This window comes from Oncorhynchus tshawytscha, linkage group LG11 (genome assembly GCF_018296145.1).
Source record: "Oncorhynchus tshawytscha isolate Ot180627B linkage group LG11, Otsh_v2.0, whole genome shotgun sequence".
NCBI classification, from domain to species: domain Eukaryota; kingdom Metazoa; phylum Chordata; class Actinopteri; order Salmoniformes; family Salmonidae; genus Oncorhynchus; species Oncorhynchus tshawytscha.
The window spans coordinates 5877580-5891591 of record NC_056439.1 but is presented as its reverse complement, the minus strand read 5'-3'; the positions used below and the strand labels follow the sequence as shown (position 1 = coordinate 5891591).

At 41.5% G+C, this 14012-nt stretch overlaps 1 long non-coding RNA gene across 1 annotated transcript; it reads left to right on the top strand.

Moving 5' to 3' along the window:
- Positions 1–9621: 9621 nt before the first annotated feature.
- Positions 9622–14010, top strand: LOC121847811. Its single transcript, XR_006084674.1, has 3 exons — positions 9622–9992; positions 11653–11761; positions 12060–14010. It is a non-coding gene; the product is annotated as an uncharacterized LOC121847811 (long non-coding RNA).
- Positions 14011–14012: the final 2 nt, after the last annotated feature.

Here is a 14012-nt window from a genome sequence, read left to right as displayed (position 1 = left end):
GTCAATGAGCTCTGGTTTGTCTTCTATGGTCTCCTCTTTGACTACCAGCAGATCAGGTTTACCATCCTCCATGTCTACTGTCTGTAAGAGATACAGAATGAGAGGATGTTGGATTAAGAAATTCGCTACGAGTACTATTCAAACATTTTAGTTGATTTGATACTATGCAAACTTATTAATTGATTTTGTTTTATTATTTGACAGTCATTCATGGTTTGATCATTGAAAGACATGGCCCGTTTCCGACTACCCATATTTGTGTCCTAAATAGTAAACAGTTTGAGTATACGAAAAAATGAAAGTTTAATAGTATGCGACGTTTCGAAAATCGAGTATACTTGAAATGCCTGAATGTCATAACGCTATTGTTATTTTACTGCTGCTGTTTAACAAATAATTAATTTTATTTTCTATTTTTTACTTAACACTTATTTTTCTTCAAACTTTTGAACCTTTCTAGCGTAGGCTTTCCCGTAGCGGAACCCCTCGACAACATTCCGCTGAAAAGGCAGCACGCTAAATTCATACAAATTCATACAAATTCTACAATTGTCAATTAATGATGAACATTTTTGCTAAGAGTATTATTCTATTTTGGATTGATTGACTATGACTTTTCAAATCACCCAGCAGTGCTATTTGCAGAGTTTGTACCAGGTAAATGTAGCAATTCTTCAGCCATTCCTGAACCTGCGACCAAAAACAAGCTACATATGGGCAATACCAAAACAAGTAATCTAATGATTCTATCTCTTCGCAGAAAAACTATTCGGAAAGTATTCAGACCCCTTCCCTTTTCCAGATTTTGTTATGTTACAACCTTGTTTTAAAATGGATTCAATTAATATTTTTCCTCATCAATCTACACACAATACCCCATAATGACAAAGCGAAAACAGGTTTTTAGACATTTTTGAGCATTTATTATCAACTGAAATACCTTATTTACATAACTATTCAGACCCTTTGCCATGAGACTCGAAATTGAGCTCAGGTGCATCCTGTTTCCATTGATCATCCTTGAGATGTTTCTACAACCTGATTCAAATCCACCTGTGATAAATTCAATTGATTGGACATGATTTGGAAAGGCACACACTTGACTATATAAGTTCCCACAGTTGACAGTGCATGTCAGAGCAGAAATCAAGCCATGAAGTCGAAGGAATTGTCCATAGAGCTCCGAGACAGGATTGTGTCGAGGCACAGATCTGGGGAAGGGTACCAAAACATTTCTGCAGCATTGAAGGTCCCCAAGAACACAGTGGCCTCCATCATTCTTAAATGGAATAAGACTTTTCCTAGAGTCTATTCCTAGAGCTGGCCGACCGGCCAAACTGAGCAATTGGGGGAGAAGGGCCTTGGTCAGGGAGGTGACGAAGAACTCGATGGTCACTCAGAGAGCATCTGTGGAGATGGGAGAACTTTCCAGAAGGTCAACAATTTCTGCAACACTCCACCAATCAGGCCTTTATGGTAGAGTGGCCAGCAACTCCTCAGTAAAAGCCACATGACAGCCTGCTTGGAGTTTGCCAAAAGGCACCTAAAGGACTCTCAGACCATGAGAAACAAGATTCTCCGGTCTGATGAAACCAAGATTGAACTCCTTGGCCTGAATGCCAAGCGTCACATCTGGAGGAAACCTGGCACCATCCCTACAGTGAAGCATGGTGGTGGCAGCATCATGCTGGGGATGTTTTCAGCGGCAGGGACTGGGAGACTAGTCAGGATCGAGGGAAATATGAACGGAGCAAAGTACAAGAGATCCTTGATGAAGACTGGCTCCAGAGTGCTCAAGACCTCAGACTGGGGAGAAGGTTCACCTTCCAACAGGACAATGCAGGAGTGGCTTCGGGACAAGTCTCTGAATGTCCTTGAGTGGCCCAGCCTGACTTGAACCCGATCTAACATCTCTGGAGAGACCTGAAAATAGCTGTGCAGCGACGCTCCTCATCCGACAGAGGATCTGCAGAAAAGATTGGGAGGAACTCTACAAATAAAGGTGTGCAATGCTTTTAGCGTCATACCCAAGAAGAGTCAAAGCTGTAATCGCTGCCTAAGGGGCTTCAACAAAGTACTGAGTAAAGGGTCTGAATACTTATGTAAAATGTAATGTTTCCATTTTGTAAACAACATTTTTTTTTTGCTACTTTCAAAAAACAGTTTTTGCTTTGTCATTATGGGGTATTGTGTGTAGATTGATGAGGAGAACAATTTTAGAATAAGGCTTTCAACATAAAATGTGGAAAAAGAAAGGGGTCTGAATAGTTTCTGAATGCACTGTAGATAGAATATTATACACACTGTGTATATCTATTGGTTGCAAGAATTTTGTATAATAATTTAAAATTAAAGACTCAATGTTTCAAGCGTAGTTGGCACATTAACCATGTGCCATGGAATCGGTACATCGAAAATCTATTCTCAACTATTTTTTTTGTCCTAAAATGAAACTGGTATACTTTTATTTATCACCTTTTTCTCTCACAGTTGAAGTGTACCTATGACAAAAATTACAGACCTCTACATGCTTTGTAAGTAGGAAAACCGGCAAAATCGGCAGTGTGTCAAATACTTGTTCTCCCCACTGTATGTTTTTCTAAAAGGCAGTAATTGAGGCTGAATGAACTGTTTCGCTGCCAGACAAGGCTCAACTGATAGCCAGGTGTAGCAGTAGTAAGGTGTTGGGACTGCTGTTGGGACTCTGCTGTTGGGACAGTTTTTTGTAGGCCCTAACAGTTGGTGGGCACTGTTTGTAAATTAATATAGTGTAATTCATGTGTTGTGTAGTGGATTTGATGGCATGCATCTAAAACAATATTATAATTTTTTTTACCCCACCAAGATTTACATGCTAAAATCACCACTGACAGGTAGTTATGAATATACAGATTCACCTGTAGTTGACGGGTTAACCGTGAAGTCAGCTTGAGGCTAGGAGTGAGAAGAGCAACAAACTGACTGACCAAAGTTATTTAAACCACCATTTCTCTCAAATAAATAGCCTGCCGAAATAAAATGCATCACGTATTACAATTCTTTCAGTAATGATGCCAGTCTGACAAAACGTGCTTAGGCAGAGGAGAGGAATGTGCATAATTTGTTTACCTCCATAGTCAGAGAGAGCTTATAAAGTAGTTTGCTTTAGCTTTCTTAATCAAAATAGTACATATGTTTCTAAATTGTCTGAAAGATTGCCAATCAGCTACAGAGTCAGTTTGCCTTGCTTTGGACCAGGCCTGGTTTCTCAGTTGAATGAACTCCGAAGGCTCTGGGGTATACCAATGATTCGATCTGTCTTTGACACTGCTGTTTTAAAAGGGGTGTGTTGTCAGCAAAGAGAATAAAAATAGAGCATAAATGTTCCAGAGAGAACTCAGGGTCAGGAAACACTGGATAAATCACACTGGTACAAGTTGTGTAGAAAACCTTGAGCAATAAAGTTTTTGAAGCTTCTCTATCAGATGAGGATTTGATTTTTGTAGTTTAGTAACTCAAATACACACTATGGAGCAATGAACACTAAGATAATAGGCAAAGACTCCACTAAACATACAGTACCAGTCAAAAGTGTGGACACACCTACTCATTCCAGGCTTTTCCTTCATTTGCACTATTTTCTGCATTGTAGAATAATAGTGAAGACAACACTATGAAATAACACATATGGAATCATGTAGTAACTCAAAAAATATGAAACAAATCAAAATATATGAAATGTGGTTTCTTCAAAGTAGCCACCCTTTCTCTTGGCATTCTCTCAACCAGTTCATGAGGTAGTCACCTGGAATGCATTTCAATTAACAGGTGTGCCTTGTTAAAAGTGAGTTGAACACCACCTCCATGCTTCACGGTGGGAACCACACATGCGGAGGTCATCTGTTCACTTACTCTGCGTCTCACAGACACGGCGGTTGGAACCAGACCAAAGGACAGATTTCCAGCGGTTTAATGTCCATTGCTCGTGTTTCTTTGCCCAAGAAAGTCTCTTCTTATTATTGGTGCCCTTTAGTAGCGGTTTCTTTGCAGCAATTTGACCATGAAGGCCTGAATCACGCAGTCTCCTCTGAACAGTGGAGCTGTGTCTGTTACTTTAACTCTGTGAAGCATTTATTTGGGCTGCAATCTGAGGTGCAGTTAAAGCTAATTCATTTATACTCTGCAGCAGAGGTAACTCTGGGTCTTCCTTTCCTGTGGCGGTTGTCATGAGAGTCAGTTTCATCGTAACGCTTGATGGTTTTTGTGACTGCACTTGAAGAAACTTTCAAAGTTCTTGACATTTTCTGGATTGACTGACCTACATGTCTTAAAGTAATGATGCTGTCTTTTCTTATTTGAGCTGTTCTTGCCATAATATGGACTTGGTATTTTACCAAATAGGGCTATCTCCTGTATACCACCCCTACCTTGTCACAACACAACTGATTGGCTCAAATCCATTAAGAAGGAAACTTTTAAAAAGGCACACCTGTTAATTGAAATGCATTACAGGTGACTACCTCATTAAGCTGTTAAGAGAATGCCAAGAGTGTGCAAAGTTGTCATCAAGACAAAGGGTGTCTACTTTGAAGAATCTAACAAAAATATTTTGATTTGTTTAATGCTTTTTTGGTTACATGATTCCCTATGTGTTATTTCATAGTTTTGATGTCTTCACTATTATTCTACAATTTAGGAAATAGTACAAATAAAGAAACACCCTTGAACGAGTAGGTGTGTCCAATTTTTGGACTGGTACTGTACATAAGTAGAAATAAAGTGACAGATAGTCAACAGTAGCAGCAGCGTATGTGATGAGTAAAAAAAAGTTAGTGCCAAAAAGGGCCAAATGCAGATAGTTAAATAGTTAACTAAATAGCTACCCAGACTATTTAGCAGTCTTATGGCTTGGGGGTAAAAGCTGTTCAGGGTCCGGTTGGTCCCAGCATCGGCCGTGCGGTTGCAGAGAGAACAGTCTGACTTGGGTGGTTGGAGTATTTCTATGTACGCAATACCCTCTGTAGCGCCTTGTTGTTTGGATGCTAAGCAGTTGCCATACCAAGCGATGATGCAGCCAGTGAAGATGCTCTAAACTTGATGCCAAATAATTTCCGGTTCCTGAGGGGGAAGAGGCGTTGTCATGCCCATGACAGATCCTTAGTGATGTGGACACGGAGGAACTTGAAGACCCGTCAATATGCTCGCCCCTCCATTTTCTGTAGTCCACGATCAGCTCCTTTGTCTTGCTGACATATTATTCATATTTATTTCAGTGATTGAAATTACGACCCCATCCTCAGTAGCCTATTCCAGCAGGCTTGTCACATCTGTCTTTGTGCTTGTCTCCACCCCCCTCCAGGTGTCGCCCAGATTCCCCATCATCCCCTGTGTATTTATACCTGTGTTCTCTGTTTGTCTGTTGACAGTTCATTTGTTCATGAAACCTACCAGCGTTTCTTCCCCTGCTCCTGCCTGTTTCTTGCTCATGTTTTCTAGTCCTTCCCGGTTTTGACCGTTCTGCCTGCCCTGACCCTGAGCCTGCCTGCTGTTCTGTACCTTGCCCCACCTCACTGGATTATTGACCCCTGCCTGCCATGACCCTGAGACTGTCTGCCATTCTAGATCCTTTGCACCCTCTCTGAATTATTGACCCCTGCCTGCCTTTGACCTGTCGTTTGCCTGCATCTGTATTAGAAATAAACTTTTGTTTCTTCAACACTGTCTGCATCTGGGTCATACCTGAAATTTGATAAGGCTATTGGAAAGCAAAAGCACTTCTTACCTCGAAATTGCCAAACTATTCATGTTGAATGAATTAGTCTGTTAGTTTGAACTAAGCAAGCTGCTAAATCATTCCTACATTTTGAAGTTGTAGGCCTATCAGGGGCTATAGGCTACCGGCATCTACAATCATGAATCCAGATTTTAGTCTGTAGCCTATTGAAATGACAAGTCAATCTCGCAAATGGGCAATTTATAAAGGTTTGTAGTCTTAACATCTGGCACATAATGATGGCATAATTGCCAGAAAATAGCCTAACATTTGTTTTTTAAAGTTTGTCCAAGTGTTTCTTGCTCAGGGACTTTGAGATCCTCTGTCCAACTTCCATCACTCAAACTCTCCTGTTGGATTTATCTATAGTTATGCACATGCACAAAAGGGATTTATTTACAATTATAAACTGGGTTCTGTTAGTTGAGAATTATCTGTTAATTGAATGATTAGAGTATTCCGCCCTGAAACATATAATTGTATGGAATTGATTAGAATGTATAAAATCATAATCAATAAATGTGTAGTCCTAGTCAGAATTAGGGTAAAACAATATGTCTTTATGGTATTTTTAAAACACAGACTGTCTGAGCTCGGTGCCGACCTGACTAGAGATTTGGGAGAGAACGACGGGGAGTACGTCTCTAATCTCTGTCGGCAGGGTAGTGAGACAGACAGTGTGTGCGTAGCAGGACATTGTGTGCGTCTGTTTGTGTGTGTGTGTGTGTGTACGCGTGCGCGTGCGTGTGTATGGCTGTGTGAATGTGTGGGCGTGAGAAGTCAGTATAAAATGAATTGATTTGTATTCTTGACTTTAGAACGTTCCCGTGAATAAACCTTTTTGAAAATTTTAGCTGGGCCTCCGTCTGTTTCATTCGACCATGATCTTACAAATTCTGGTTTGCAGACAGAGTAACATAATTCAATTGGGTTATGTACCTGGAGAACATAATTATCTTATCAGGTTCGAACCCTGAATACTGATTGGCTGAACGCCGTGGGTATGACAAAAAATAACTTTTACGCTGGTAACAAGTTTCTAATAGCAACAAGGCACCCTGGGGTATACGGTCAATATACCACAAATAACGGTTGTATCCAGGCACTCCGCGTTGTCATGCTTAGCTGTGGTATATTGGCCATATACCATACCCTCTCATGCTTTATTGCTTAATCGTAGCAGTCAAACGAGTTAAATCGACATCCATTGATGGAAAATTATCTGGCGAGTTTAATAAGGGCAAATGATATTTTCTCTTGCGACATATTCAAATTAGTTTAATATGTCATAGTTCACAATAATTATTATTTAGATGAAAACCAAATTTAGCTTCTAACGTCGTTACAAGTTACGTCAATATTCTTTCATAATTGGCTTGAAAACATAATGGAATAATGGTTTATTGTATAAATGTGGCAACTCCTCTCTTACTGTGGGATATAAAAATGGCCTAATTCCCAGGCCCTTTAGGTGGTTTTTGAGTGGTCATTGGGCTTGAAATGTTTGCTAGACCTGGCAATCATGCCTGAGGGGCCCCCATGTTCAGGGTCAGCATGGTGGATGTATTGTTGCCTACCCTCATCACCTGGGGGCAACCTGTCAGGAAGTCCAGGATCCAGTTGTAGAGGGAAGAGTTCAGTCCCAGGGTCCTTAGCTTAGTGATGTCTAAGTGGGAAAGGGCAGTGTGGAGTGGAATAGAGATTGTGTCATCTATGGATCTGTTGGGCTGTATGCAAATTAGAGTGGGGTCAGAAGTTTACATACACTCAATTAGTATTTGGTAGCAGTGCCTTTAAATTGTTTAACTTGGGTCAAATGTTTTGGGTAGCCTTCCACAAGCTTCCCACAATAAGTTGGGTGCATTTTGGCCCATTCCTCCTGACATAGCTGGTGTAACTGAGTCAGGTTTGTAGGCCTCCTTGCTCACACATGCTTTTTCAGGTCTGCCCACACATTTTCTATGGGATTGAGGTCAGGGCTTTGTGATGGCCACTCCAATACCTTGACTTTGTTGTCCTTAAGCCAGTTTTCCACAACTTTGAAAGTATGCTTGGGGTCATTGTCCATTTGGAAGACCCATTGGCAACCAAGCTATAACTTCCTGACTGATGTCTTGAGATGTTGCTTCAATATATCCACATACTTTTCTTTCCTCATGATGCCATATATTTTGTGAAGTGCACCAGGCCCTCCTGCAGCAAAGCACCCCCACTACATGATGCTGCCACCCCCGTGCTTCACGGTTGGGGTGGTGTTCTTCGGCTTGCAAGCATCCCTCTTTTTCCTACAAACATAACGATGGTCATTATGGCCAAACAGTTCTATTTTTGTTTCATCAGACCGGAGGACATTTCTCCAAAAAGTACGATCTTTGTCCCCATGTGCAGTTGCAAACCGTAGTCTGACTTTTTTATTGCGGTTTTGGAGCAGTGGCTTCTTCCTTGCTGAGCGGCCTTTCAGGTTATTTCGATATAGATACTTTTGTACCGTTTTCCTCCAGCATCTTCACAAGATCGTTTACTGTTGTTCTGGGATTGATTTGCACTTTTTGCACCAAAGTATGTACTTCTCTAGGAGACAGAACGCATCTCCTTCCTGAGCGGTATGACGGCTGCGTGGTCCCATGGTGTTTATACTTGCATACTATTGTTTGTACAGATGAACGTGGTACCTTCAGGCGTTTGGAAATTGTTCCCAAGGATGAACCAGACTTGTGGAGGTCTACATATTGACCCATATTGAGCGTTTCACTGGTACATCCTGTTTGGGTTTTTACTTGTATGCAGGAATCAGGAGAATAGAGTTATGGTCAGATTTGCCAAATGAAGGACGAGGGAGATCTTTGGATGCATGCCTGTGTGTGGAGATAGTGATCTAGAGTGTTTGCCTCTAGTTGCACAGGTGAAATGCTGGTAGAAATGAGGTAAGACGGATTTCAGTTTTCCTGCGCTCAAATCACCAGCCACTAGGAGCGCCACCTCTGGATGAGTATTTCCTTCTTTGCTTATGGCCCTATACAGCTCATTGAGTCCTGTCTTAATGCCAGCATGGTAAATAGTATGGTCTATAGCTTATCATGAGGTATTCTAACTCAGGCAAGCAGAACCTTGGAGACTTCATTAATATTAAAGGTTGCCCACCAGCTGTTGTTAACAAGACACACCACCCCCCTTGAGCTTACCCGACACTGCCGTTCTGTCCTGCTGATGCACAGAAAAAAACCAGCCAGATGTATATTATCCATGTCCTTGTTCAGCCAAGTTTCCGAGAAACAGAATATTTAAGTTCTTCAGGTCCCGTTGATAGGATAGTCTTGAACGGAGCTCATCCAGTTTGTTCTGCAGTGATTGTACATTCAATTTGTTGTCATTCAGGTAAAAAAAAGTCACTTTCTGACCACTTCTTCCATGGGCAAACGTATGGAAAGTTTTATTTAAATCAACAAGGATGCAGTCACAGTAATTGAATAAACATTGATTTACCCCTGAGCATTTCAATGGCAAAGAGAGGTTCAGGGAAATAAATAAATAATAAATATATTTTGAGGTCATTTCATGAAATAAACAACCACAATGGTTTAAAAATACAATTCAAAAGACTGCATGGGGGCTTTAAAGTACAGTACTGCTTATTAGATTACACATCAAAACTCCTATTCAAAGTATCTTTCAAGCTCAAAGCACTATAAGACAAGGAAACTAAGGCCAATTTGAATTCTAAACGATGAACAAGGAATTACAAAATCAACATATCAAAAGGACAACATTCATTCTAATTTATTAACAGATTTGATCACCTAATTATAGTACATAAAGGAACAAGGAACAGGTACCACCTGATTATGCCAAATAATTTTGGGAGGGTCGTTATATTTGTTATGAATAGAACATAAGCAAAACCAAATTTAGAGGGGAAATATGTTGCTCTTCAATAACATGAAGAGTCGCATAATATGCTTCTATCTGACATTTTACATTAGATACTATTCATTTAAATCAATAATGTATATTTTTCTGAATCGTTCATGTGAAAGAAAACATAAAATGCATAGCCAGCCAGTCGCTTTTGACCGTCCGTCACTGCGTCACTCCTCCCCCGGCCTGCTACTGCACAGTGCACTGCCAGATGACAGTCTGCCTCATGGACAGCAGCAGCTGAGCTCAGCCTCGTGTCTCTGGTGGCATCATCGGAAGGTAGCCTAGCTGGCCTGTTGAGTTGAGACCACCAGACTGCTAACCAGTAAGTAAGTCATACAATACTACGTAGAGTAAAAAAAATTACATATTCAGTAAACGGCTCGTTTTTTTGACGGTGTCGAAACAGCTAGCTAGCTTACGTTAGTCACTGTAGCTATGACAATTTGCAGACAATGAAGAGAAAGTCCACAGATATCTCTTCTTTCTTTAAGAAGAAAAGTAGGACAGGGAGATGCAGCAGCAGAGGGTTAACGTTAATGAGGATAAAGTCGAAGATGATGATAACATCACTGATCAAGCCAATGAACAGGCAGAGGCAGCATGACAGAACATGACAGTGACAAACAGGCACAGGCAACATCAGTGACCTACTGTTCTGGATGACTGTGTGATAATGCTCATGGTAGCCGATGTGAACAAATCCTTTAAACAGGTCAACATTCACAAAGCCGCTGGGCCAGACGGATTACCAGGACGTGTACTCAAAGCATGCGTGGACCAACTGTCAAGTGTCTTCACTGACATTTTCAACCTTTCCCTGACAGTCTGTAATACCTACATGTTTCAAGCAGACCACCATAGTTTCTGTGCCCAAGGAAGCGAATGTAACCTGCCTAAATGATTACCACCCCATAGCACTCATGTCGGTAGCCATGAAGTGCTTTGAAAGGCTGGTCATGGCTCACATCAACAGCATCCTCCCGGACACCCTAGACCCACTCCAATTCGCATACCGCCCCAAAAGATCCACAGATGACACAATCCTGGATTTCCTGAAGGGCCGCCACCCCAGGTGGTAAGAGTAGGCAACAACACGTCTGCTATGCTGATCCTTAACATTGAGGCCCCTCAGGGGTGTGTAATTAGTCCCCTCCAGTACTCCCTGTTCACCCACGACTGCGTGGCCAAACACAACTTCAACATCGTCATTAAGTTTGCTGGCGACACAACAGTGGTAGGCCTGATCACGACAACGATGAGACGGCCTACAGGGACAAGGTCAGAGAACTGACATTGTGGTGCCAGGACAACAACCTCTCCCTCAATGTGAGCAAGACAATGGAGCTGATCGTGGACTACAGGAAAAAGTGGGCCGAATAGGCCCATATTAACATTGACGGGGCTGTAGTGGACTAGGTCAACAGTTTCAAGTTCCTTGGTGTTCACATCACCAACAAACTATCATGGTCCAAACATACCAAGATAGTTGTGAAGAGGGCTCGACAAAACCTTTCCCCCCTCAGAAGAACTGAAAAGATTTGGCACGGTCCCCAGATCCTCAAAAGGTTCTACAGCTGCACATCGAGAGCATCCTGACCGGTTGCATCACCGCCTTGTATGGCAACTGCTCAGCCTCTGACCATAAGGCGCTACAGAGGGTAGTGCATACGGCCCAGTACATCACTGGGGCCTAGCTTCTTGCCATCCAGGACCTATATAATAGGTCAGAGGAAAGCCCATAAAATTGTCAGAGACTCCAGTCACACAAGTTATAGACTTTCTCTGCTACCGCACGTCAAGTGGTACTGGAGCGTCAAGTACCGGACTATTTACATTGAACCCCCCCCTTTTTCGTAAATATTTTCTTAACTCTTCTTGAACTGCACTGTTGGTTAAGGGCTTGTAAGTAAGCATTTTACAGTAAGGTCTACACTTGTTGTATTCGGCGCATGTGACAAATACAGTTTGATTTGCATTGACAGACAGCAGCATGGCACAAAAGTACGGAACAGGCATCAACAACAGTCAGCGGTTGACAACCAAACGAGGCAGGACTCAGCTAGCGCTATCAACCCGTTCCTTGACCAACAGGTGAAGTTATGACGGTGTGACAGTGCCCCTGATAATGAAATGGGTGGCTAGAGAGTAACGTTGGCTGGATAAATGTATGGTTATAGCGTGTTTACATTGAGTTATGAGTCATGACATAATCCCATAAAGCCTTCTGATTCATGTTTATTGGTAGTTGAGTTTGAATAGTCTGAATAAAATTGTCTATAGGCCGATATTACAAATGTAAACGGCAATTACTATGGAGAGGGGCTAGCTACTCATATTATTATTGTTATTTTAAAATCAGAATAACTGATTTTGCCTCGTTTCATCCTAGATATATCCCAGTCAAGAGCAGAGGGGCCCAAACAGTCACATCTGTATTTTTTCCCTTGGACCCTTCAGGGGGATAGAAGACGAGGCTTCATGAAAGAGTGGTACAGTACGCATAAATGGCGAGAATACTCTCAGAGTAAAGACTCTGCCTACTGCTATGCTTGCCGGCACTTCAGTCTCCCCCTCAGGTGATTCAGTGTTTACATCTGAAGAATGGTTCAAAAATGTGAAAAAAGCTACTTACAAAGATGAAAAAAAATTAGAATCACATACTAATGCTATGTTAGCATGGGCAGAATATGAAAAGCCGACTGCAAGCAAACGCTCCCTCTCAGCCTCCTTAAATGCAGAATCTAATAAATTAGTGAGGGGAAATAGAGAGTACATTAAAACTGTTGGGAGAAACCCTGCTCCTCACAGCTACGCAAAACGTTGCACAGAGAGCACATAAAGAAACGGCAGGTCAGAATAAAAAGGACATTTCCTCTCTGCTATGGAACTGCTAGCCAAGCATGATCACACAGTCAAAAGAAAAATGACAAGTCAAAGAAATGCAACATACTCTGGGCATAGTACACATAAAACAAAATAATTGCTTGCATGGCTGAAATGGTACGCACCTCAATAATTAGTGAAGTTGCACAAAGTGAGGCTTTCGGCATTATGGTTGACGAGACCAAAGACATTGTCAAGAAGGAACAGATGTCCTTTGTAATTCGATACTATTACAATGGGTCAATATGTGAAAGTTTCCTCACCTTTGAAGCAGCAGAGCGCCAGGATGCTACAGCACTTTCACAGAAAATTTTACAAATACTGCAGAAGTATGGCCTTGACTACAGAAACCACCTAGTAGGGCAAGCATATGATAGTGCCTCTGTCATGAGTGGAAAGGACACAGGTGTGCAAGCACGCATTAAATCAGAGGCCCCATTAGCTTTTTATGTTCACTGAAATGCACATTGCTTAAATGTAGTATTAGTTTGACAGTGTAAAATGCATCCCTGAAGCCTATTGTTTCTTTTCTATTTTGCAGAAACTGTATGTCTTTGTGTCAGGGTCATATGTGCACCAAATGTGGCTAGAGGTACAAAGGGAGATGTTTCAGGGGGCCCCGAGAGAGTTACAACAGCTGATAGAAACACGGTGGGCATGTAGGTACAATGCTTGCAAGACCGCGAGGGACAGACTGCCAGCCATCATACGTCTACCGAAATAAATATCTGAAGAGAGAAATGGAGACAGAGCTGTAGAGGCAAGAGGTCTATAAGCCCAAATATATCTAAAGTTTGTTGGCCTCCTTGTAACATTCACCAATGTTTTTGGTGAGATAAAACATCTGTCAGATATTTTACAGTCCCCACAATTCAACTTGGGCACATCAAGGGTATTACATTTCCACTCCAATAGTTCAAAGACAGGTCAGCACAGATAAGGAGTCATTTCGGGCAGGTTCATTCATTCCAATTGTTGATGTGCTTCTCTCTGAGGTGAAGAGAAGATTTTCTGAAGAAAATTGTGTCATAATGCAAGGGATACAAGCCTTGAATCAGCATGTGAGCGCTGTTTTTCTGTGCTAAAGTTAACACCCCCAAATTGCTCAATCGCTCGTCACTCATTGTATTTCTCAAGACAGTCTTGATTAAGTGTAGAGTCAAGAAGGGCTAGTGCCATAAATCTTGATGATTTTGTGGATGTGTTTGCCAAAAGACACAGCAACAGGTGAATAAAGCTGTACTGAAAAGAATGTAGCCTAATAAAGCAGGGATATGAATAGGTTGTGAGTAGGCTATAGTAAAATGTATATTGTTGTCCATGATTATGCTTTTGTTTTTCCATTTTGGGACAAATATAATATAATATTTTCGTTTAGAAAAAGACACAGCAACAGCCAAATAAAGCTGTATTGAATATAATTGGAGGCCTCTGTGTGGTGTTTTTAAACTCGAGTAGG